At 38.4% G+C, this 23,493-nt stretch overlaps 1 protein-coding gene across 9 annotated transcripts in view; it reads right to left on the bottom strand.

The window, feature by feature from the left end:
• Positions 1-409: 409 nt before the first annotated feature.
• IKZF2 (IKAROS family zinc finger 2) overlaps positions 410-23,493 on the bottom strand; it is a 229,016-nt gene continuing 205,932 nt past the window's right edge. For all 9 annotated transcript variants that reach the window (XM_039470175.2, XM_003925578.3, XM_074399069.1 and 6 more), the window contains 2 exons: positions 1,167-6,469; positions 410-454 (listed from right to left, as the gene is read on the bottom strand). The gene's annotated coding sequence lies outside the window, so the exon portion shown is untranslated. The remainder of the gene's footprint in view (positions 455-1,166; positions 6,470-23,493) is intronic.

Here is a 23,493-nt window from a genome sequence, read left to right as displayed (position 1 = left end):
AAAACAAACAAATGAAAAAACCAACAGGTGTGTGCATTTCCTATGGGAATCTGTCATCTCTTTGGTACTCCTCTCTTCTAGAAAGTAAGAAAAATTCAAATTTCCTCCTTCAAGTCATGCTTCAACACGCTGAGGGCAGATACCACACACCTGCTCCTCCATCCCAGAATGTCAGTCATCATCAGCGGGAAGGCAGGCAGGGACAGGGAGCAGGCACGGGGGGACTGGCAGCCACCTGAAGAACTGGGCACAGCTGTGGTTATTTTCTATGTCTGGTGGCAGAAACTCACAAAATTTGGAAAAGTCAGAACTGCAAAGCAAGCTAGCTACATAATTCCTTTACTGGAAATAAAGATGGAAAACAGTTTTTAGGGCTTGTCAGCTTTCAGTAGGTTGGGAGAATACTAACCACACGTGCCATTACTCCATTCTTGTGCTGACTTATTTACACCACCTGTGAAGAAAGAAAACCACGGGCTAGAAAGAAATTACCTTGAAAACTTCTTTTGCCCTAAGAGCTGTTGTATTTTCTCAATGCTCTAGTCTAGACTTGTTCAAAAACACATTTGAGGAGTTGCCCTGGAAAGTTTCTCATTTGAATTTACTTTACGAGTTCTGACCTGGCTGGGGTTAATTTGTCTAAGAGAAAGTAAATACTTTGATTCCTAACCAAATTTTAAAAGATAAATATCTTCTTTAGAGTAAGCATTATAATGCAGACACCCATTAATTGACTGTAATTGGGGGAAATAGGGGAGGGACGGGGTGGGGGGGAGGGGAGTTGGGGAGAGAGAGCATGGGGAGAAATGCCAGATAGAGGTGATGGGGAAGAAGGCAGCAAACCACACTGCCACGTGTGTACCTATGCAACAATCTTGCATGTTCTTCACATGTACCCCAGAACCTAAAATGCAATAAAATAATAATAATAATAAAAATAATAAAAAATAAAAGAATGGGTCCCCAAAGATATCCAAGTCCTAATCTCCAGAACCTGCGAATATGTTCTGTTACTTGGCTAAAAGGACTTTGCAGCTGTGGCTAAGCAGAGGGGTGGGGGAAAAGGGTCCCTGGATATCCAATTGGGCCCAATGTAATCACAAGCATCCTTGTAAGAGGGCAGAAGGAGGGTCACAGTGAGAGAAGCAGAGATTTGAAAACATTACCCTGCTGTCTTTAAAGATGAAGCAAGAGGTCTCGAGCCCAGGAATACAGGCAGCTTCTAAAAGGAGGAAAAGGCAATTAAGTGGATTTACACATAGAACCTCGAGAAGAACACAGCCCTGCAGACACCTTGATTTTAACCCAGTGGAAGTCACTGAGGACTTCTGACCTCCGGAACTGTACAAAAAGAAATTGGTGTTGTTTTAAGCCACTAATGTGTTATCTCAGCAGTAGGGAACTAATACATTTATGAAGCAAGACTTAAAAGTCTGTTCAACTTTTATGGGGGAAATGGTATCCAAAATCCACAAAATTAGGGACCGTATGATTACATTTCACCATGCACTGTTACAATTATATGCAAATGACTATCTACACGGTTATACTCGAGGTGGTTGTGTTTCAACAACAGTGTTTTCATTTTAATTCTAGAGGATACATTTTAGAGTTGAAAAACATATGATACCATCAGTACACATAGACATATTTAAAATATGAACGCAGATTCAGCACTGCTGAAGTAAACAGGTTGCCGGTTAATTCTGATAACTTGACTTTTTGATGAGTAAAATCTCACATTCTGTGGAAATGGAGTTTGTGTGCATGTGTGCAGTTAACTGGAAAGATTGTAGGAAGCAAAAGAGCCTATTTTAAGAATGTTATCTAAAACTTCAAGGGAAATCTAAGTTTGATTCTCACTCCCTACCACCTCAAAAATAAAACCAAAAATAAGGCAGGGCCATGTGCCAGGTAAGGTGCCAAGGTGTGCAGGGGAGGGGACAGCCCAATAGTCACTGGCTCATAAACAGTGGTGAGTGAAGCTGATGGGGTACCAGTAGAACAACTTCTTCAGGAGAAGCAGGCAGATGAGGCTCAATTCTACAAATGAGCCATACACCAAGGACTATGGGTTTTCACCAACTTGTCTCTGACCTTAGAAACCAAGAGACCAAATAAGACCAAAAACAAACATACAAAAAGTACAAACAGAAAAATCCCCCACAATTCTCTGAGGAGGAGGCTTATTTTGGAGAGAAGCTCTAGCCAGCTAGAGCAAACTTCTCTTTGTTGCTGTTTACATAGGGTGGATGCATGTGAATGCACTGAGCTGACTGTAGAAGGCATTGTGAAAGGTGGCAACCTGTGAAAAAAAGCATCTCTGACATTCATGTAGTTACCAAAATCAAAGTAATGGATATGTTAGATGGCCATTTCTGAAGGCTGCTACCTTGACGGGATTTGGGGAAAGTATCTGGGTTGGGGGACAGAACATCACAAACTCTGAGTCATCAGTCTCCCTTTATTTAGCAAATACAGGGTTATTTAGGGGACTCTGGATGTAAGCCTCAGGACTGTGTAATGGGCCACATGCAACAGCAGTAAGTCCTGATCCATATCCACCTGACCTGGAATTGGTGAGTGAGACCCTTAGAAGAGGAGTACTTGCCGATAGTTTTCCAAAGACTACCAAAAGCTAGAAAAATTTCCTGCCTGGATGAACAAGGTGAGGTTGTCCTCATGCCCTTGCTTAGAAAGGCTACATTAATTTCTGTCTCCACTCAATTGTTCCCAACAGACCATTCTCACCTTTGCAGCAGTGACCGTGGTTCTCCATCTCTTACTTTCATGTCTACCATGTCTACCTACTTTCATGACGCTCTAAAAAATTGTGCATGAGAGGAACATGCATCATGCCAGTGTCTCCTCTGTCCCCTTCCCCACCCATGACATTAAAGCTGCCAATTTAGACCCTGAATTAGAAGTATATAAACTATGTTGATTCACAGACCTCTTTAAAATTCTAATAAAAGATGTGCCCACATCCTCCTCCCCTAGACAGAAGATTGTGTGCATGCAAATAATTATATACCAAATGCAACATATATTTGCATAAGTTCATGAATTCCCCTAAAGTTCATTTACAGAAGACCATGTAAAAAACAGCCCTCACCTTAAAGGATTATTTCACCCTGTTTTGGGGTTGCCAAGAGCTTTAAAAAGAGAGAGGTAGTGCAATGATGTGTGTGCTTTTTTAAAACAGACAGCTTGGTTCTTTCTATGAGTTGCTGAAGAGCTGAAAAGCAAATAAACGTCAATAGATCTGAATCCCAACATTGTTTAATGACAACCTTTCCATATTTGCCAACTTGCTGCTTAACAACAATCCTGTTGACACTGTGTAAAAAGCTTTCCAGGTCCTCCCAGGTAAATAACCCACTCCCACAGGTCACCTGGCCGCCCAACTGAGCTCTTTCATGAATACACACAGAATTCATGAAGATGAGTCATTCTTTTTGCCAAATGTACCTTGGCGTATTATAGCTTCTACTTTTTTATGCTCTCATTTCTTACACTAATCTCACAAAGACAATTGTAACAAGAAAGCCAATTTAAGTAGAAATCTATGACGGAAATGGTAATAAAATGTCCGTATTTGTGAACATTGTAAATGCCTAATTTTTCTGAAGCATTCAGGTTTGCATTTCTCTAGTACATTTAGCACATTTGATAGATGAAAAGGGCTTTTTTGGGGCAGGAGGAGGGATTTATTTCATTTGTTCCTGAAGTTAATCCTCATAAAATTATGTGAAATTCGGTGATGTGTTACTGTGAACAAAAAGGGTAACTTATTTTATTTCATTAAAAATTATAACAAAATCATAGATTCATTATAAGCAAATGGGAGAAGTGGTAGATTTCCTTAGGAAGAAAAAGAAAGGAGCAGAACTTTTGATGAAGAAAAAGAATTGTGGGGTAGAAAGTAGATAAACAGCATTGTGCTGTTGCTGGCTGGCTCTAACGGTAATTTGATCGCTCTCAGAGCAGCAGCCTGGCACCAAGCCTGAAGAAGCATAGAACTAACCCATGGAAGAAGTGGGTGGGGAGTGGAATTTGTTGGATTCACTAATTAGGCCCTTCCCTAACAGCCAAGAAGGAAATGGATTACCTGTGGCTGTGACTTTAGATACTTATGGCCAACAAGCCACGTTACCTGCATGGAATTCTGCCAAGAAGTCTAGAATAACTCTAGCTTGCACAGTGGTTTTACTCAAGTTTGAAAAGCAAGCAGGAGTATCTGGAAAAAGTCAGTGACAGTTTTAACTTTGAACAGCAAATGAAGTTAACAAAAAGATTAAGTCAAAAGTGATTTAAATTGCTAGAATAAATCTGAATTGCCAGAATTCAGGTTGAAGGTAGAAAGATCAGCAAGGACAGGGTTCTGCTATAAGAGGGGCCTGGATTGGAATTGCAGTATAATGAAATTTTAGAGGACAGAAGCACATTAGATATTTCATTTTCCCCTCACTCTTGCATTTTCCATATGAGGAAACTCAGGTTCACAGGGTTTCTGTATCACTAAATGACTTACCTAAGATCCTGTACTTAAGGTCAAACCTCATAGGTTCTGGAGTCCCTGAGGACTAGTTCAGGGACACTGAAAATAGAGAAATGGATGCAAGAGGTACTGCAGTGAAAAACCAATGTCAAGAACAACTGAAGAAGTGCAACTAAGTGGAAAAGACACCAGATTGTAATCAGGTATTGCCATGATTGACAACTAATTTTAGTGCTTTCTTCCCCATAGAAGGTTCTTTTTAGCTTTTTCTTGGGTTAGGACCTTATTTTTTTTTAAGTGCATTCTAATCACCCTTTCTATAGCCATGTCTGCAGAAAACCAGAAACAGCAGACATAGTGAAGGGATTTTTACCACCACAAATTGTCAAGAAAATAACATAATGTATACTGTTCCTCTTATTTAAATAGAACAGTCCTTAGAAGTGTCATTCAACTATTTGTACATCTCTAGAATGATTTCAGATAGGGACTTCAAGTTACTTCTATAGCTATAAATTGAGAACAAATATTAAGCTGAATCTAATCATTATTAGATTCTACTATTATCATAAACTTTAAGGAGCTGAAAGTCTAGAAACCTGCAGTAAAAAGAAAGGGGCACCTTGGCTGTATTGTTAATATATATAAATCTTAGCTCTCATAGAACACTTTCCAAAGCTTTTTAATATCACACAAAAGTAGGGGAAATACTTCTTGGAAGTTTTCTGCTGTTTAATAAGGAAATTTGTCTATTGGAATATCATTATTATTATTGAATCAAGAAAAATGGATCTGTGTTCTGTATAAAGTTCATTTAAATTGTTAAATGATTATTTCAGATGTCACTATCTTAGAATTTGTGGAAATAAAACATCTTCAATATAACTATTAGTTTGGTGTTTTGTGCTCATAGATACAGAAAGAGTGATTTAAGATGCACTTAAAAAACATATGGATACTCCCAAGGAAAAGCTAAACCAAAAAAAGCATAAAATTAGTTCTAAATCATGCTAATACATGATCTCAATTTTGCATCTTTTTTACTAATTAGTAACTTATTCTGTTGTTGTATATCTACAATAGGTTTTTCATAGTCTTGGATTAAAACACAATGTCCTTTGATGGGCATCTAATGTAAGACAATGGGAAAATTTACTGGAACCCCTGATTTAAGCACTCTATTAAATGAATACAAAGAGATTAAATGAAAGAAGTGGACCTTGTCCTTTTTATTTTCATAATTTTTATTTTATGAGAGAAATTATTTTACTTTTGCATGACTATTTAGGTATAATGAGAATAAACCATTTGAAAATAAGCCAGTGGTAGTAGTTTATAAAAGCATTTGACACAAAGGAGAAAATGTCTAACATATTTTGACCATCTCTTGAAAAGGATATGATAAATATTAAGTATTATAACAACATAATTTTTTTTTGCTGTTAATCACCAAAGCCCATAGGATAAAACCTCATCTGAAGGCTGTCTTCAAAAGAGGTAGAAAGTACAGAAGTATCAATGGATATTTATGAATTATAAATTCAAAACTGTAAGAGCATTTTTCAGAAAAAAGCGCAGCATAGTACATCACTTATCTTTTAGATAGTCATTATTTGAATAGTCCATAGCCATAGCATTTGAAATAGGCAGTATTAAAGAGGAGGTTGACGGTGGATATTTAAGCACTAGGTCTTGCTTCTTAAGCAGGAAATGGTAACAGCAATGACCAAGCAAGCGTTGAATTCATTCTGCCAGGATTTGGGAATAAACTGATGAAGTTCCAAGTAGAGAGACTCTGCATATCACCCCCATCTCCAAGAAGCTGCCACAGCAAGGGCTCTCATTTATGTTTCCAGTCGAACTTTCAGAAAGTAAATGTTAAATCAGAGCACCAACTTACCCTTCAGAGAACTTCCATATTACTCACGGTATTTGGACAATTCTAATCCCAAATCATGCAAGGGAAGCCTGGAAACAACGAGAGTTCACCTTCAGTTGCTGGTACTTGGAATTTACTGGAGCCAACCTACAAATGCCAACATATTTTCTTGTGTCCTCCTTTTCTTTTCTGTTTAAAATTTATGTAAATATGCACTAATTATTTTTATCATAAAAAGATTAAGTCCGGCTGAGTGTGATGGCTCATGCCTGTAATCCCAGCACTTTGGCAGGCAGATCATGGGGTCAAGAGATCGAGACCATCCTGGCCGACATGGTCAAACCCCGTCTCTACTAAGAATACAAATATTAGCTGGGCATGATGGTGCACACCTGTAGTCTCGGTATTTGGGAGGCTAAAGCAGGAGAATCAGAAACCCGGAATGCGCAGGTTACAGTGAGCGGAGATGGTGCCACCGCACTGCAGACTAGCAACAGAGCAAGACTCCATCTCAGAAAAGAAAAAAAAAAATAAGCCTTCCAAAATACACAAACAGATTTAGAATTTTTGTTTTTATTTATCAACTTCCAGTCTATAAATATTTTTGTATTATACATTCTAGTGTCACACACGTCAGGCGTCTGAGTCTTCCTGTTCCTGTGCTTACACACCTGTCCTACGTGATTGCAAATAATCTAATTGCAGATTTTCTCACTGTATCGATAATGAAAGAAAAAGGCAAAGTCACTCAGGTCTGAGAGTTATAAACCTTAAAAGAAATCTTGGTAATCTCTAGGTATTAATAACCTTAATAATCTTTTATTCAGGCAATGTAATATTACCCATTATAGTTCCATTAATGCTATGTATAGCATCTTCTTTTAATCACCATAAGATGAACTATTATAAATTCATAGCACTATGTAAATTCCAGTTTTGGATGGAGTTCTGTAACTGTCTAATCACAAGCACACAGATCCATGAAGAACCAGTCGGTTAAGAGAGAGAGGGAGAAAGGAAGAGAGAACTCCCATTTGATCTTGAATAATATTGTGTAAATTCATTAGTATCACTTATAGGAGAAAACAATACTGTAATTAAGTGTACAGTCTTATTAAATATTGAAATCTCTATTTTATGCCATTTGTAAAAATTCTTTGGGAAAATCAAGGGCACTGAGATGAAAGAGAGTAAGAGCCATAATTTAGCATTCGCTAGTCATTTATGTAACCAGTACTCACTGAACAAATGGAAAGCACTTGAAGGGGAAGAGAGATTCCTTTCCTTTCCCTGGACTTCAACCTTTCTATCTCATAAGACTAGACTTCTAAAATGTTTTATGTATCCATTTTCCTAGACAAACATTTATATAATCACACTGGTTGGTGCCAGCGTGCATGTGCTGTTGTTGGGAATGCTGTTGATGGGGAAATGGTACCAAGGTCGGGCAGAGAGCAGTACTGTTACCTATGTAAATGGAGAGAAATTGGGGCAACTCTCATTAGTTTATTCATTCATGAGTTCACTGATATATTTATTCAATCTTTAATTTATTTCATGTCACATGTTTACTGAGAACCTACTGTGTTGCAAGCACTGAGCGTGACAGCTATCCTCCCTTCAGATAGATAACTAGCCGGCTGAAAATGAGTTGCTGAATTTTACAGAGGAAATAACTGAAATAACAACTAGTACTTTCAGTAGTTTTAGTGGTTTGCTTCACTAACATAAAAATGTATTTTTTAAAAAAGAAAAAAAGTGAGTGGTGCAACAAAAATAAAAAATACTGTCCTAATTACAGATGTCCATCTGTGGGTCTATTAGTCTTAAATTACCAGTGATTAAATTCTAATTGTAGCATAGAAGCAACCTAGCAGGCAGTTAAAAAAAAAAAAGCAAACTCTGAAACAGAGTACAATAAATAAGGATAGCTTATCTATCTCTACATTTAAGCTATATTTAAGAACAAGCCTGTCTCCATGCACACCATTTCTCTGTTTTCAAGAAATAAGAGTCTTCAATGAAGGTATCAATCTCTTATCCAAACAGAGAGCTAAAGTATGAAATATGCATCTTAGCAAGTGATAAACACTTTGAAAGGACAATTTGATGAAGGTTCTCATTTGAAGCCAGTTTCCTTTGAGAAGCTAGACATATGTTTTATGTGTAAGTACATAACAACAATTCTATAGAAAAAAATAAATCTCTTCTCCAGAGTTAACGAGATCTTTTGTTTGCAAGAAGTAGACAGTAGAGTGTATTCCTGCTCTGCCATCCTGAGTTTTGCTTAGGGGCATGTAACAGTATCTGAAACTGCAAGGGCACCCTTCTTCCTGCCAATTTCTTAGCCCATTACTAGAGTGCCTCAGGTATCAGCTGAGGTGTCCTCTTTTTCAACACAGTGGAATGGATTTGAGCCTTATCCCACATGTGGTGGGAACCCCATATTCCTCATTCTTAGCATAAATTCTGACAGAGGAGGGAAAGGTGAGGGTGGTTTGTGCCTTTCCTGGCCAACTCTGGCTCTGAATTGCTTCTTCTAATGTTATGTTATGAATTGTGATGTTTCCCACAAGAGCTGTCTGTACTGTGCCACACAACCCCTGAAGCTGAATAAAGAACGTTCTCCTTGATTCCCCCAGCCCTCCAAAAAACATCAGGTGAGTGTGTAGCACTTTCTATTAAAGGCTTGGGGATAATAAGGGAATTTATACAGCTATCGCAGTAGTGCTGCTGCTTCAGAACTTTCCTCAAATTTCTACTCCTTTCACTTTATTAGGCAGAAGAGTTATGCTCTCCACCCTTGCATAACCACAGACACATCAACAGGCTGGCGTAAACAGGAGGTTATCTAGTCTTGCTCTTTCCGTGTAGTGGCATCAGAGACAGCCATTGAAATCCAGGTCTTTGCTTTTGTCAGCCCCAATTAGACTCTTCAGGGAAGGGATTGGTACTGACTGATTTCTATTGATATGAGTTTGTCACTCCCCATATAAAGCAAAGTAGCTATAGTAGCTTTGGGTTTAAAAGAACCATTTGATTTCTTTCCATTATCCTAGATGGCCTTCGGTATGACAGATTTTATTTGGCCTGCCACTGGATCACAAGCAAAGCCTTCATGCAGACAAGCTTGGAGACCAGCCTCAAGACTTAAACTCTCATTGGTCACATCAGGATACTGTAGTTAGTGAAAAAAAAAAAAAAAAAAAAAACATACAGTTTCTTGATTATTTACTTTGTGCCTACATGATAACCCATATTCACAACAACCAAGCAAAATAAGTACTAATATTCCCTATTTTATAGATAAGGAGACTGAGGTCAGAGAAATAATTTGCATCAGATCACATGGGAAATGGGAGCAGGGCCAGATGTGGAACTGAGATTTGCCAGCTGGCAAGGCTGTGTGCCCTTTCCATCATATCCCAGTCCTAGGAGAAAAAGATGTCAAGCTGTATCTTCCAAAGTATTTGACCTCCCAACCCTGGGAAACTTTGTTTTTGAGACTTTCTAAAACAGCCTCTCAGATTCTCCCAGCAGGTGACGAGGTCCCATTGTAAATGACCCAGGGACATACAGCTTGTGACTTCAAAGGAGCCCTCTTCAACCCAGGGCAAATTTAGGCCTGTATTCCAGGGATCTGTAAGCAAGTACTGAGTTAAGAGATACCCTAAAATCAATTGGTAAATTGCATGTTTGAAGTAAACTAAAAACTAAATTTCAGGATTGATGCTGGCTTTGGAGGAGTTGGGAAAAATCATTTGTTTGGAGACAAGAAGCATGCTATGCTGGTAGATGTGTGCACATGTGCTTCTGTAAGTGGGTATGTGCATTCCCACTTTTCCTGCCATGTCTTTAGAAAACCACTTAAATAGGGATGGAGAAATGTAGCGCTGTAGCTTACCTACAGTTTATTTTGTTTATTGCCATAATGTATACAACACAGAATTAATTTAGAAAACCACTTAAATAGGGATGGAGAAATGTAGCGCTGTAGCTTCCCTACAGTTTATTTTGTTTATTGCCATAATGTATATAAAACAGAATTAATTTCTAGGTGCACAATTGAGTGAAATTATATATTTACATTGTTGTGCAGCCATCACCACTATTTAGCATAATGTTTTTGAGGTTTGTGCTACTGTTTTAATTGTTTGCCTCTTTGCAATTCCTCTTTGCCAACCCTGGATAATGGAAAAACTTCTTTAGTGGCACGCTGCGTGCTCTGTTTGGTCATGTTCAGAGATACCCAAGATAAAGAAATTTGATAAATATACAGATTAACTCAGCAAAAATAACATGGTTATCTTCTTAAATATTGCACCTGGGCACATCAGTAAAATTTAAAGTGACAAAAGGTGAGAATTGTATATACATTTTGCATACGTAGGTAGTAATATTTGACACTAGGAAGAACATTTTAAGTTGAAATGTCTATATTTTAATTTAGTAAAGACTTGCCAAACCCCCACTATATTAGAGATATCAAGATAATGAGATAAAGATACCACTCTCAATGAAAACGTTAAATTATACACGTTTCTTGTGCCCATGATCAACCATCATTATGAACATCACTCTGAACTGTTATGCACAGTAAGATCACTGGAGGGTTAAAAATGAAGGTTTTACTGCTCACATGGAATATTATTCTTAGAAAAGAAAGTCATTTCTATTATAGAGGAGGCATTGTCTTCTACTGTAATGGTCAGCATATAAAGAACAATGCCTTCCTGGTGAAATAATGCTTAAAGCCTAGTCGACAAAATAAGCAGGGTGCTGAAAAAGTTTAAATATCATATTTCATTAATTCTAAGACACATTTCCCCCTGCTTTTAGATTCTCAAATCGAAAGGCATCTTACAACCTATAGATGAAATCTAGTAAATAGAGTAAGATGAAAAAGTATCTTAGTTTCTCTCCTCGGGTTGCTTGCCTTTCTTTTAAGGGAAGGTTTGTTTGATTTTTGTGTTTCATTTTTAACAGCTTGTTTATGAATCTTCCCTTTTCTAGTGTTAATGATTTGTGTGAGCCTAGAATTTAAATGGTGCAAAACTCTGACTTTTGTTTTTATTTTTTCTTCTGACCATTCCTGGGGGGAGTACAGGATGCCGAAGCAGAAACAAGGTCTGAAAGTAGCGATGTGGACCCTGCTCCTCTGTGGAGGACTCTGGTACCTGTCTGTGTCTGAATCTTGCCACTTCATTTTTCTAGCTTTGCGATCGGGAACAGATTAGCTTTAGCCTCTCTGTGCCTCAGCTTCTTCAAGTACTGAATAATGGTATCTACCTCATAATGCTGCTATGAGGGTTGAGCTTAATATGAGTAAACACTTAGCATAATGCCTGGCACATACTAAACATTCTCTCAACTGTGAGCTGTTACCATTGTGTCTCTCTTCCTTGGTAATCTCTTTAGATCCCTGTGTTAAACTATGTCCCCATATTTTGGATGACTCCCAAAATGCTATCGTCAGTGTGGACCTATCCCCTGAATTCCAGGCTTCTGTATCCAACTGTTTACTCCATTTGGCTATCTAAAGTTGTCTCAAAATTAACAGGTTTCCAAAAGAACTCATTTTTTAAAAATCTTTCATTAAATGGTTTCTCTTCCAATTTTCCCAATCTCCATAAATGGCACCAGATCATCCATAAACCCCTCTCTTTATCTGCCACATTCTACACATAAGCTATCAGCAATGTCTGCCACTTCTGACTTCAAAATACATCTAGATCTGACCATTTCTCATGACCCTTATAGCACTTACCTTGATTCAAACCATTGTCTCCTTCCTGAACAACCAGAGTAGCTTCCTACTGATTTGTCAGCTTCCACCTTGCCTCCTATAATCTTTTATCCAGCACAATCCCTTTACACTGTGAACCATCATCATGTTTCTCCTTTGCTCAAGACCTTCTAACCAATTTTCATCTCATTCAGAGTAAAAGCTTTAGTCCTAGGGAAGTCCACAAAGTGGCATCTGCCTTGGTTCCATGATACTTCTTGGTACTCTTTGCTCCTCCTCTTCCCCATCTTGACTCTGCTCCAGCCACATTGATTTCTATAAATGGCTCATGCATCATCCTGCTCTTGCTATTCTTTCCACAAATGGTCAGAAAGTTTCTCCCCTTTATTTTCTTCAGGTATCTTATCAAATAGACCTTCCTTTCCTGACTACCATGTGGAAACAGCATCCATTTCTCTTCTTCCAGTGCTCTGTTTCTTACTTAATTTTATTTTTGTTCCTCACACTTATCACCACCTGGTATGTTATCTATTTATCTGTCCTTCACCTTGAGATCAGGGACTTTTTGTTCAGGCTGTATCCTTGAGACCCAGAATTGTATCTAACACATAATAGGGGCTTAGTAAATATTGAGTAAATAAATGAATAAAATAACATATGTTTTGAAACATGACTTTGTTGAGACCCTCCTTAAAGTGTCTGGATTTCCAACTGCAAATAGATTTGTAGTTATTATATGGACTTGTGAAAATTTTACAATTGGATTAGAAGCGCTTTTTAAAGTCAGCAGTTATTTTTTTTCTATCATGTTTTCCTCCAGAGAATTAGGTACTGTTTCTCTTATTCACTTGGTCAGAGTCAATGAATGTCACCCTTTCATTTGCCAAAGTGGTTGCTGAGTGATGAGGCATTTCATCCCTCAGGGAGCTTTAAGTACCGCCTGCACACCATGACAGTCACTGCTGGCTATGATCAAAACTATGGAATTGATCAAGTCAGAATCTCCTACTTGGAAGCATAGGCAAGGGGCATTGAGACTGTGGGTCAGCTCAGGGAGCCTTTCAAATCTTCCTGTTAGCACTTGTGTGAATTTCTACTGCTCATGAAAGTGAGATACCCAAGGGAGTCTGCCGCCGTCTAATACACCGAAGGATTCCCATAGAACTTCACCCACAACTGCAGAGATCTAGGTCTCTCTGGTGATAGAGCTCATCATAGACGTTTATAACTTAAGTTCGAATAAAATATTATTTGAACCAAGAGAAAAATCCCTTGTGGGTTTTACTGCTGCAGCTAGAGCAGTAAAGAACTCAGCTTTTTCTCATTAGGGTGATTTACCTTTTCAGGCTATAGAACCATTGTCTAGCAATGGGTTAAGAGCTTGAAATCGAGTGATCTGGGTTTGTATCTTTGCTGAGATGATTACTAGCTGGGTTAATTTAGACAAGTTACCTAACTTTTCTATGCTTCAGTTTTTAAATCGGTTAAATGACCAATTGGCTATCTCACTGAAACCCTACCGGCCAAGTACTTAGTAAATCACCTGGCTTAGCTGGTTGCTGCCATTTTTATATTTTAAATGTCTTCCTTTACCTTAAGTAATCATTTAAAATATTAAGGAAAGTATTCTACTTAAAATATAGCATAATTTTTATTCCTAATTTATGATGTACTAAAATATAAAATGCATAACATCCCAATGAGAAGTAATTTTATAGTTTCCTAAATTATCTTAAGGTACCATAATCTATATTACTTAGATTTATCAAGTGTTATTTTATAAACATAAAAGGAAATAATATATTTGTGAAAATTCTATTTTATATTTAAATATTATGGCTTATTTTAAATCAATTTAATGTAAAAGTAGAAAGTGAGCATATTCTGACAAATATATACATATATAAATTTTTAATGTGAAGACCCTACCTGAGTTTAAGGCACATAATAGATATTTAAGAAATGTTGATGTTTCCTCACACCAGTATCTACATAAACTTTAGAATAACCTGTACTTTATATAGCAGTCCATGACAAAGATATTAGGTTGTTTTTTTTTTTTTTTTTTTTTTGAGATGGAGTTTCACTCTTGTTACCCAGGCTGGAGTGCAATGGCACGATCTCGGCTCACCGCAACCTCCACCTCCTGGGTTCAGGCAATTCTCCTGCCTCAGCCTCCTGAGTAGCTGGGATTACAGGCACGTGCCACCATGCCCAGCTAATTTTTTGTATTTTTAGTAGAGACGGGGTTTCACTATGTTGACCAGGATGGTCTCGATCTCTCGACCTCGTGATCCACCCGCCTCGGCCTCCCAAAGTGCTGGGATTACAGGCTTGAGCCACCGCGCCCGGCCGGCAAGATGTTAGTTTTTGAAATTTTTTAAATATTAAAATAGTTTCTATTTTTAACATTTTTAATATTACCACTTTGCTATCTGACATCTACAATTTCTAGTGGAGAAAATAAGAGTTGTGTCTATATTTTATTATTCAGAGTGGTCTCTAAATTGTGAATCATTATCTTGTCATTGCTTTGTAAAAATGTCTGCTGTCTGCCAAGATTCAGCCATTCATTTATTAATGCAGCCAATATTTATTAAGTACCTGCTGTATACCAGGTACTACTCTAGGTGGTGGGCATACAAATATAAACAAGACAGACAAGGTCACTCTCTCAAGGGGGTTAAATTCTAATGTGGAGTGACAGAATATAAACAAGCAAAGAAATAACCAAGATAATTTCAATTTTTCATGAATGGCAGAAAAACCTGAAGAATCAAGGGTAGGGATGTTCCTTTCGTTAACTGGTCAATGGTGGCCTCCCAGAGGTGATGCCCTCTGAGTCAAAACCTGAAATTTGAGTTAAAGTAGCCAGCCTGGGAGAGATAAGGAAAATCACTGCATTTAGAGGGAAGAGCAAACCCAAGGCCCCTGAAGCAGATAAGAGTTTAGGGTGTTCAAAGGCCAGTGAGTGGACCAGCCTGGCTGAGAACAAGTAAAGAGCACTGACAGGAGACAGTGAGTGCTCCACTGCACTCCAGCCTGGGTGAAACAAAGCAACAACACAAACACAATTTCACTACCTGTTAAAAAGATAAACTTGGCAATTGGGTGCTTAACCCACTGCAGAAAGAGACCGTGGGAAACAGTGGAGACTGTCACCAGGACGTATAGTGTCATGTAGTCCCAAGGAGAGTGTTCAGATTTCATTCTAAATTCAATCAGAAGCCAAAAGAGCATTTTAAAGAGGGAAATAAAGATACTTTAACTTTGGGAGGCTAAGGCAGGTAGATCCTTTGAGCCCAGGAATTCTAGACCAGCTTGGGCAACATATCAAGATACCATCAAGAAAGAGAAAGAAAAAGAAAGAAAGAAAGAAGGAAGGAAGGAAGGAAAGAAAGAAAGAAAGAAAAGAAAGAAAGGGAGAGAGAGAGGAAAGAGAGAGAGAAAGAGAGAAAAAAAGAGAGAGAGAGAAAGGAACGAAAGAGGCATAGTTGTGTGTCCCAGCTACCCAGGAGGCTGAGGTGGGAGAATCACCAGAGCCCAGGAGGTCAAGGCTGCAGCGAGCCGTGATCACACAACTGCACTCCAGCCTGGGTGACAGCATGAGACCCTGTCTCGAAACAAACAAAAGAACACTACAAACATAGTATCACTACCTGTTAAAAAGAGAAACTTGGCAGTTGGGTGCTTAATCCACCGCAGACAGGAACAAAAGTGAGAGCTAGCAGCTCAGGTTGGTGGTGATTTCAGTAATCCAGGCTAGAGATGTGGAAACCTTGCTGGTTTGGACCAAGGAGGCGATAGTAGAAATAGAGTCACTAAGGGATTAAGTCTGATAGATAAAAGAGGAAAAATAAAAGATTCCTGGATTTTCAACTTAAGCAAGTAAGGAACTGGGGATGGGGGGAATCTTAGCACAGGTTTCGACAAGATGTAAAATTATCATGAGTCCCGTTTTTGATATGTTAAAACATTTTTATACAAGTAAAAATGTCAAATATGCTGTTGGACTTGGGTCAAGGCTGAGGAGACGCATTTAGGAGCAATAGGCATCTATAGGTGGTATATACATTCACAGGGCTAGGAGAAAGTATGGCTAGAGAAGCGGGCATCTGATCAAGCTCTGGAGCACTCCAACATTGAGAGGTCTCATTTGTAAGAAGCAACCAGCAAAGAAGATAGGGATGGAGCACACAGAGAGGGGGGAGAAAAAAACCAAAACATGTATCCTTAAATGATGATAATGAGGAGGAGGATGATGACTAGCAATTACAGTGCCAAATAGTACTCTGATTGCCTTATTTTCAATCCTCTCAATTTCAAAAAGCAGGTACTATTATTACCCCAATTTTACAGACAGGGAAACTGAGGCACAGTGGGATTAAACAATTTTCCCAACTTTATGCAGCTCAAGAGTGGCAGATGTAGAATTCGAATCAAAGCTATCTAAATCCGGAGGCTATGCTCTTAAAAAGGACCTGATATCACCTCTCTGATTTGAGAGTGAGAAGTTTGTTTTGCTTTTTTGAGGGGACAGAAAAAATATATCAAGTGTCAGTGAGAGACAAAATAAGATGATAGGAAAGTACCTGTTGGATGTATAACATGGAGGAAAGTCAGTTGGGGACTTTCATGGCAGTTTTTCAGTGGAGTACTGATAATGGAAGACAAATAGATGAGGGTTTACAAGTGAGCAGGAAGTAGAAAGTGAAAACCACAGCTTTAGACCACTCTTGTGAGAAGTACTGCGGTAGAGCAGAAAAAGAAATGGCGCTATAGCTAGAAAGGCATTTGGGACTCAAGGAAGGTGTGCTGGTTAGGACCTCAGGAAAGCAGATCCCAAGATGGAAACAAAGTACAAGAGATTTATTGAGATAATGCTTTTGACCTATAAGGGAGAGAAGGAGGTGGTGTAGACAGGAAAAGCCTTCAAATCATGACACCTGTGAAAGGTGAGCAGCAGGAGAGAGGATTAAGTAGGAAAAGCCTGTGACTACAGTGCAGCTCTGAGAAAGTCTTAGCCAGCCCAATCAGGGAGCTCTGTCATAAAAAGTGCCCACAGGGGAGACTGTGAGTTGGAACGGCGGGGAGTCAGGAGCCCTGTAGTGATTGTGCTCAGTCCTTAGCTAGGAGTTGTCAGGAAAAGCCTGGCCTTAGCTTAGATGCTGTGGTGGATCCCAAAGGTGCTGGAGGCTGTCACCTAATTGCATTCCTTGCAGCTGATCAGCAAGGCCTTTGTTAGCGGGAGACCTACGTGGCACACCTCCCTGGCCACCATAGAAGGGTTATATGTTTTGTATATGAGGGCTCTATAATGTTGGTATGCTCATGGAATCAAGGCATAACAGAGATAAGGCCATCACTTAATTTATAAAAATTAGTGAAGAACTTATACCAACATTTCTTGACAGAAGAAAAATATTTTCCAATATTCATTTAAATGGTGTCAATAAAAGTATTTTTGTAATTATTCAAAAATCATTATCCTAGAAGATATCTATCTCATTGAATACCATATCTAGACACTTAACTTCTATAATTCAGTAGTAAAAACCAAACAAACAGAAAACCAACTAACCTGATTTTTAAAATAGGCAAGTGACTTGAATAGATATTTCTTCAAAGAAGACATACAAATGGCCAACAGGTACATGAAAATGTGCCCAACATTGCTAATCATCAAGCAAGTCAAAACCATAATGAAATATCACTTCATTCCTATTAGGGTGGGTGTTATTAAAAATATTGACAAAGATGTGGAGAAACTGGAACGTTTGTCTATTACACTGTTGGTGGGAATGTAAAATGGTGTAGACACTATAAAAAACAGTATGGAGTTTCCTCAAAAAATTAAAAACAGAACTACCATATAATCCAGCAATCCTACTCTGGGTCTTTATTCAAAAGAATTAAAATCAACATCTCAAAGAGATATTTGCACTCCCATGTTCACTCCAGTATTATTCACAATAACCAAGATATGGAAAAACTCTTAATGTCCATCAAAGGATGAAGGAATAAAGACATTGTGGTATATACAAATGATGAAATATTACTCAGCCTTAAAAAAAAGAAAATCCTGCTATAGGTCATGACATGGATGAACTCTAAGGACATTATGCTGAGTAAAATAAGCCAATTACAGAAGAATCAATACTGTATAAATCTACTTAAATGAGGTATCGAAAAATAGTTAAAACCATAGAAGCAGAGAGTAGAATGGTGATTGTCAGGGGCTGGGGAGAGAGAGAAATGGAAAATTTAGTTGGCATAAGGTTTGTTATGTGAGACGAAAAGGTTCTAGAGATCTGCTAAACAACACTGTGCCTGAAGTTAACAATACTATATTGAACACTTTAAAATTTATTAACAGAGCAGATCTCATTGTTAAATCTTCTTCTATGATAAACTGTTTAAAAACTCTGAACACTCAAGTTTGAATAAACAAAGTGAAGGTTCATAAATTGGGATTCCTCAGTTTGGGCTTGTCTGAATTCACATGGCCCACATAAGGTATAAGAAGCAAAATTCTGGGGCCGGGCGCGGTGGCTCAAGCCTGTAATCCCAGCACTTTGGGAGGCCGAGGCGGGTGGGTCACGAGGTCAAGAGATCGAGACCATCCCGGTCAACATGGTGAAACCCCGTCTCTACTAAAAAAAATACAAAAAATTAGCTGGGCATGGTGGCGTGTGCCTGTAATCCCAGCTACTCAGGAGGCTGAGGCAGGAGAATTGCCTGAACCCAGGAGGCGGAGGTTGCGGTGAGCCGAGATCGCGCCATTGCACTCCAGCCTGGGTAACAAGAGAGAAACTCCGTCTCAAAAAAAAAAAAAAAAAAAAAGAAGCAAAATTCTGATGTACACCATGCCCACAAACTTAACTGTCACATATCAAAAGTTTAGCTAAATCCCATAATCATGTACTGACTTGAAAAGCTTCCTTGTAGACATTTAATTTTATTTAATGAGCTCAAAATAAGTAAATGTCACTAAAGCTGTTTTTTCTTACTGTGTCCCTAAAATGGTAATTTAAAAATACACATAAAAAGCTTGAGTGACCTGATACCAAGGCAAATTGTGTAATATCACAGAATTAAACTATTTTTTAAAATCTAGAAACCCTTTTGTAGTACTGAAATGACATTAAAGCAATCAACAAACATGGGTCACAAAGTATTGAGAAACCACCTCTACATAAAACACTAGGTTTGTTGCCTGCTTAATTGGATAGAAGGTCAATTGCGTAGGCTTCATAAAAGTTAGGAATTGGTGTTGTGTTTGTTTCATTTTGGCTGAAAGACCAACTTAATGCTATGGATTGATTGTTACACAAAACAAAAAAAAAAATACACAACACTCCCTCTCTCAAATAAAAAAAAAAAATACAAAAACTCTCACAGATTACCAAAAAAAAAAAAAAAAAGATGAGATTGTTAATACTAGATCAAAATGTACATATATTTAAATCAATATATTTGTGTGCTTGTGAAACAGTAATACATTAATTTTCAGCATTAGCAGGCCTCCTATTTTAAGTAGAAGAATTCCTGACATTGTTAGTTGCTTGGAGGGTTCTTGGTGAGGATTACTCTAGTAATCTGAGGTGATATGATGGCAATACTACAGAGGCATGCGAAAATATTCACAGCTACCCTGTTCCCTGGGAATTTGGACAGGTAATCCCATATGGTCCCTAGGACTTGTTATGTGTGGTAGAGAATGATGCCAAAACAATAGAAATCACCAAGGGATAGTAAGAGGTAGTTAAAAATGAAGAAAACTTTGCTTTTCTGATGAAAATAAGGCTACTGGCCATTTGGCCAGTGATTGCCAAAACTGAATCCTCTTCAAATTAATTTAGATGCTAATCTTGTTCAAGCACTTGATCCTAGAAACATTCAGTTTATTCAACTACTTGTTTCAAAACAATACAATAATATTCTATTTGCAAATGTCTGACTGCGATATTCCAGAGTTCAGCTACTGCAAATGTATCTGTATGGGAATGATTAGGAGTCATTTTAGTAGGAACGAGTGAAAATTTAAAACTCTTGACTTTCATGGTTGCAGGCACAAAACTGCTGTCTCTCTGCTTCTTAGTGAAAAACAGCATTGGACATACTAGGAACAGCAATCTGCTCCTCTTTCTACCTTGTGTTATGAGGTGATATCCTTCCAGGAAGTACAGGGTTCTGGGGATCACATCATGCTCTAAGCAACACCGTGAGTGCTTCATTTCCACAAAGACCCAAGGGGTGAGATAAATAATTCTCATATTCATAAATTAGGAACAATAATTCTGCCGAGCAAAACTGATTTTGTGCACTCAGGCAGTGGGATTAAGTTAATGCCACAAGCTCTTCTCTTTGTGAAAAGTACATTTCTCCTGGCTGAAGAGAACAGCAATAATTACTCAAAATTCCTGAAGTAGGCCAACCATTTGTCCAGAGGGCAAAGAAATCCTGCTTGACTGGCTTCCACTCGAAACCAGTGTCAAGTTCCTGACCTTATGAACTCCCCAGAACAATATTCAGTGGAAAAGGAGGAGCTGTTCTCTTTAGCTTCTTTTCTATTTTTTTTTTTTTTTTGTAAATAAGAGCAAGCAATGTGGTTATGTTTGTACTAGCACTCAAGATTATTTCAGAGAGAATGGCTATATCTGAAAATGGATTTTTATCCTTTATAAGTTGGGTGATATTTTTCTTAGTTTCACTTTCTTAATAAGGTAGTATTCATGAAGGGAACCCTTCCTTTCCTTACAGTGGGTGGTGCTAGCAGATGAAGCAGCCACGATTATGCATGTAGTCAAAGAGCTTGCTTTTATAAGATGTTATTTTAGACATCAAATACATTATACACATGTCATTTCAAAAAGTTCAAAGTCAAAGATAAAAATATGTTTGTCAAATAAGAAAACAGCCCAAATGAGAGGAAGTAAAAATTTTGGAAATGAGAAGTCAACTTAAGTGTTATTAGTAATCTAACGCCATTTTTCTCTAAGCATCTTCTGAGTGGGTCTGGTGACAATTGGTCCCAGAACTGGAGAAAAGCGAGGAAAGAGACTTAACTATCTAAAACAGAGGCTCTTAAAATGTGGGATGACATAGATCTCCTTGAGAACTGGATAAAAGCTAGAAAGTCACACCCTCAGGAAAGAAAAAATAAAAAATAGCTCATTAGCTTACAACAAAATGTATGTAGACTTTCAGGAATTACAGAACTCCCCTGAAATGCATCACTGGTTCCCCACCCCAGAGTTTATGAATAAGTCTTGTATAAGGAAGGGGTAGAATTTTCAGGTATATTCTACCAAGTTTTGAGAGACTTTATCTACCCTGCCAACCCCAACCTATCACTAAAGTCTTTAGTTTCTCTTAGCCTGCTCCACTGCACTGAGCTTGGTGGCTATGAAGAAATCCAGGTGGGTCAGCATTAGCAATGACTGGTTCTTCATTAGCACTAGTTATGAAGCAAATGCTCTACCCTATCTTCCTCAAAAGGTTAAGTTCTTAAAACTCCAACCACACACAAGGCATTGCAAAACTCACTTGGAGAGCTCTGGAGGTCGCTTATGAGAAGACACACATGATTTCAAAACTGATTCTAGCTGGATGGTTTTGCAGTTGCCTGGATGAAATGATCTGTCAATTTTAGCTTTGTTCTTCGGTGAAACATAGCCCCATCTTGAAACATTCTTTATAATCAACTTGGATAATACTCCTACTCCCAAATTCAAATATTAAAAGTATCTTGAAAAAGAACTAACCTTTCTCTTCTTGAGACATTCCCTCCAGGGCAGGCTGAAGGTATATTGGGAAAAGCAGGGAGGGAAAGCTTATCATTTTTCTATCCATAGTATCCTGAGCTGTCAACTCAGCAGCTTTCACAAGAACTAAACTTACTTTTAAAGAAAGGAGAGCTTGAAAGTGTTGTACCATTAGCTATTCTGATTCTAGTCCATGCCAGGAAGCAAAGGTTCTTATTATACCATGTTCTATTTTTGATCTACTCCATATCAGCAGCCTGAAGTCTCAGCATGGTAATGCTGGGGAAATTCTTTGATGATAATTGGAAACTGTACTGCCTTGCCCCTTAAGTTATACAATCTGACTGTCACTAGGAGTGTCATTTGGGCTATAAAGAGTCAGGGATAAGAAAAATGGGCATCTGAAATCTATGTGGCAGGTGCAGTAGCAAGTCAGAGCCTCTTGTGAAAGTTCTGTTGGTTAGGTTGGGATACAGAAAGAAGAGGATGTGTCCCTACCCTGATATTTCAGAGCCTCAAGACATTCAGTAAACCATCACTCAAATTCCTGGAATGCATCACCTTTACTTTTTGTGCAGACAACACAATATGGGAAGAAAAGTCATACTACCTACCGGTTATTAAAAACAGTTAAATATAACACCAGGCGTTAAAACCTAGTATCTTCTTGTCATGATAAAGATTGTAACAAGAACAGGAAATGGCACAGCACAAATCCGTTTTCATGATAATGATCTCGTGTAATGTAAAGAGCATAGGAAATGGAACAAATGTAACCCTATTCCATTACCACCTTCAAACGGTAACCTCCTTGTCCGAGTCACATGCCCTATTTATGGTCCTGATTAAAGCATGAAGAAAATCGTAGACTGACTGTGACACCGGGGGAACAAAGCAGCTCCCACTTATTTGTGTGCGTGTGTGAGCACACGTCTTTCCTTCTTTGAACTAAGTTGCACCAGACAATTTCTTACAGCTGATTCCCCAGCTTTGTCCTGAATAAAGCAGGTCAGACATGGAAGGGACAAAGAAAGCTAAAAACCAGAGTCATCTGGGAAAAGACGTTCTCTTCACCACTCTTTATCAGGATGAGGAAATGATGACCTTCCCCCAAATAGAAGCAGTAATCAGTGAAGATGACTGAATGCATTTCTTCTGTCAAGCCTTCATAGCACCTCAGCTTACTGAGGAAAATGGAGCTTCTATCTCATAGTGTGTTCTCTCTCCCCTGTCTAAAGAGGTTGCAACATGATTAGGGCTCATCTAGAAGTACAAAGGAAGGTCTCAGGGACACAAGGAAGAAAGAAATAGTTGAGGTTAATCAGGCCAGGTTAGGGCTGTTGGTGCCATACTATATTCCTCTTTGACCTGGGCATGTTTTCCAGGAGGATCTGTTTCCCTTGGAAAGGTCTTTAAATAACACTATGTGAAATTTATAATAAATCCTCTCACCCCAAGATGACTGCTTCAGATATGAGGGGGAGTAGTGAGGAATGATGGCTGAGTTTGCCAAATAAATACGAGGGAAGATGAAAGCCAGATTGCCTGGAGTACTGTGCCCACACCCTGCCTCAACCAAATGTCACTCACTCTGCCCAGC

This window comes from Saimiri boliviensis, chromosome 5 (genome assembly GCF_048565385.1).
Source record: "Saimiri boliviensis isolate mSaiBol1 chromosome 5, mSaiBol1.pri, whole genome shotgun sequence".
In the NCBI taxonomy this organism is placed as follows: Eukaryota; Metazoa; Chordata; class Mammalia; order Primates; family Cebidae; genus Saimiri; species Saimiri boliviensis.
This window is presented reverse-complemented; position numbering and strand designations above follow the sequence as displayed.